This window comes from Limulus polyphemus, unplaced genomic scaffold (assembly GCF_000517525.1).
Source record: "Limulus polyphemus unplaced genomic scaffold, Limulus_polyphemus-2.1.2 Scaffold5590, whole genome shotgun sequence".
Taxonomy (NCBI): domain Eukaryota; kingdom Metazoa; phylum Arthropoda; class Merostomata; order Xiphosura; family Limulidae; genus Limulus; species Limulus polyphemus.
This window is the reverse complement of record NW_013671200.1, coordinates 2,186-6,014: the sequence shown is the minus strand read 5'-3', so window position 1 is coordinate 6,014 and position 3,829 is coordinate 2,186.

Sequence of the window (3,829 nt, the reverse complement as noted above, 5' to 3'; positions counted from 1 at the left end):
TAAGTAATAATAATAAGTAATAACGTAACTACTACTACCTACCTACCCTACCTACGTAAGTAATTAAATTAATTATACTATACTACTTATTATTCTCTAAGGAGGGAGGTGTGATGGATTTACTATTCAATAATTTTGTATAATACATTTTCAAAGAATTGTACAACTTCAATAATCATTACAGTATATAAAACAATCAATACAAATAACCTTGGGTCATAGAATTACATAGCGCATGAAAGTGCATCAGCATAAAGTTATCTTTTTGGTAAAGGTCCAACAGAATCAACAATCACATGACTGAAGGGTTCTTTAAAAGGTTGGATAGGTTTCAAAGGAGCAACAGGAATATTCTGGTTAGGTTTTCCGACCAAGTGACAGGTATGACAAGTTTGCAAAACTGAGAAACGTCTTGCCTAATTTTTGGCCAAAAGAAATGTCTCATAATTTTGTCACTTGTCTTCTTGATACCTAATTGACCTCCCATGGGAAGTTCATAGGCAACTTTCAATATTTCAGAATGATATGCTTTGGGAACAACGAATTGGTAAATTATAGGCCAGTCCTCTGAAGCTGGCACATCTGGTAGTCTTCATTTCCTCATAAGCACACCATTTTTGGAAAATAACCATTTGGACTTTCTTCAGTTCCTCTTTTGGAAGTACATATTTAAATGGTGAAGACATCTATGGAACCTTTCTTTGCTCGGTGATTAGTTTTAGCAAACAAAACTTCACCAAATGAATCAGATTCCTTACGTCCATCATTGTCACTCATCGAGAAATCCTCAGGAAGATAATCATCCACAATATCCCCTTCGGATCCAAAATATGTCTGAGACAAATCTATAATATTGTCCTCTGAATACGTGTCTTACATTTGTTTTTGGCTTAATTTCTTAGCCTGAGCTCGAGTCACAGCACACGAGGGAAACACATTGGAATTCTCCTCAACTACAACATCATCCTTAGATGAAATGGTGATTGGCTTGTTAACCATTTTAGGTTTGGCAACAACTTTTTCCCCAGCCAAATTGTTTTCCAACAATAATGATACACCCTTAATTGGCAGAGTAGATCTTACCCCAACCACAACTGGTCTCGAAACTAGGTCTGATGCTAATAAAATGTTATGAAGAGGAGCATTAACAAAGCCACCCTCAATACCCTAAGAAATAAGAGACTCACCAGTGGCAGAACTCGAATCTAAAGGCAATGTGCCTTCTAACAATAATGATAGAGTTGCCCCGGTAACACGAAGAATACGAATGGGTATGGGATTGACAGTGTCATTTCTCAAAGCCACAGAACCAACAGACACCAAAGGTTTAAATTCCTCCCTGAATACATCAGCCTTTATATCATTGGTCGAACCAACAACATCGAGTGATCTGGTGAAACTACGTCCATATGTGGACACAAATGCACTGGGTGTTGCCTCCTTTTCTTTTTGCTTTTTCAAACACCAACAATCGGACATAAAATGACCAAGTTTTTTACAAAAAATGGCAGACAAGCCTAGATGGTTTTGATGAAGTTTTATTTTGACTGTCAGAATATTTCGAACTAGAGGAGCTGGATTTTTTAGAAGAATTCTTATCTTTAGTGGACTAACAGATGCAGATTTTTGCTGAGATAGTAGGAATTTCTTTTTATGAAAAGGTTTTTTATGTGTTAAAGTGTAATCATCGGAAAGAGCAGCTGTTTCCTGTACTGTATCAGCTTTCTTTTCGTCCAAGTAAGTTTTGAGGTCGTCACGTGCACAACTTTTATATTCCTCAATTAGCTACAATTGTCTTAGTTTGTCGGAGCTGTTGGCAATATGCATAGAATTACACCATCGGTCAAAATAAACCTCTTTTTTTTGTAACAAATTCCATATAAGTTTGATTATCTTGCTTGTAATAACCATGAAACTTTTTGCGATAAGCCCCTGGTACTAACTCGAATGCTCTGAAAATAGATGCTTTAACTTTATCATAATTCGTACAATCTTCTAGAGAGAGAGCGGCATAAGCTTCTTGTGCTTTACCAGTTAAAACACTTTTTAATAATTATGACCATTTTCGATGGGACATTCCAGGGTTTGGGCAACCTTCTCAAACTGTTGGAAATATTTATTAACTTTATTTTCATTGAATGGTGGTACTTTAACATATTGGTTAAGTTCAAAGTTGCCATTTTGCCTTGGTCGATCAGAGTTGAGTCTAATTTCCATTTCTTTCAGTTTAGTTTCTTTTTCGGCTTCAATGCAAGCTTTTTCGGCCTCGAGATGTTTATTTTCTCTTTCAGCGTCAACACTAGCTTGTTCTTTCTTGGCTTCGGTACGAACTTGTTCAAGCTTGACTTGTTTGAGTTTTAGCTGAATCTCTACCTTATCTTTATCATTCAAGTCCAATTGACCAGTGGGGACACTAGAATATTCCACTAATGCTTCCTCAGGCAACAAATCATCATCGACTAGTATTTCAATAATACGCTTTTTAGTTCATTTTTTCTCATTGATCTTTTAACTTCTAGTTCTAAAACTTTGGCAATTTCGAGCAATTCATTTTTGTTATATATTTTCTAGTTGTTCAAGGGAGGGTGATACAAGAAAATCTTGATAATCAGACATGATCAAATATTGTTGGCACTGATAAATATAAATTCAGTTGTTATTTAAATTTTAATTTGATCGAATTTTGTCTCTGGTTCAGATCCCGGACGAGCCCCCAATTTATTATATTACATATTAGAATTTCGAATAGTCCGAAGCCGAGTGGTCTAGGCACTATCTATACCATCTTTCATGAACAACGATTGTTATGGTATGAACTAGATTAAGTAAATGAAATGCAATTATAATCAAATCTTTTATGTAATTTACAAATCAGATTTTTATGGTAAAGATTAATAACACAACATTATTTATTTATGTTATTTCTAACGCCAATTATTAACCTTTTTTATTATTATTTTATTTTAATTAAATTAAACTACCATTCAGAAGAACTGGTGAAGCAATAAGCTAGTCTTGTAAGCTCGTTTTTTTTTACTTCTACCAGTAATAATCAGTGTATGTATTCACCTTTAAAATAGTAATACAAAACACAGTTGTGTAACTAATTTATTTACGGCATATAAGCAGAATTAAATTATTGTAAAACTGTCCCTCTCACATACAGAAAAATGTTAATGGGCACAGTATTATATTTTACTACGGTTCCCTGCCCCACCAACTTGCTTCCGATGCCCCTGGGTTTACGAGGAAGACAGCAAATACATGAAGAACACATACACGTAAAGCTAAAGTGTGACATTAATATTTTCACACCAACATCCCCCTCGTATGGTCAGACAAACTTTAAACACGCCATAGATGTATATACAATACCAAGTAAATTCTTGCAACTGTGGTAACTGCATATGAAAACCGTTTCTGTGACTACAGTAACTTAACGACCTATGTTACGTATTACAATTTCGAGTGGTCTTAAATTGAGTTAAATGATAAATTAAACTTAGTAGTTAAATTGAACTTTGGATTTAGTATTTAAATATATGCCGATATATTAGTCAATTTACAATAATTGCCAACAAGATTGATACACACCGTCTTAATATACCGTTTTAATATACGCACAACAATACAATTTACAGTAACAATTATTACAAATAGTTATTGCAAACAAAGAATTATAAACAGAAATTTCACAAATTTACAAACAATATAACATATTCTTTCTAGTTTGGGATATCCTTGATATCTTATAGAGGGTTTACGATGAGCGAGTTAATTACGAGTTGACGTAGATATATTTCTACTTAACTAGGAAGCTAGCTAGCTT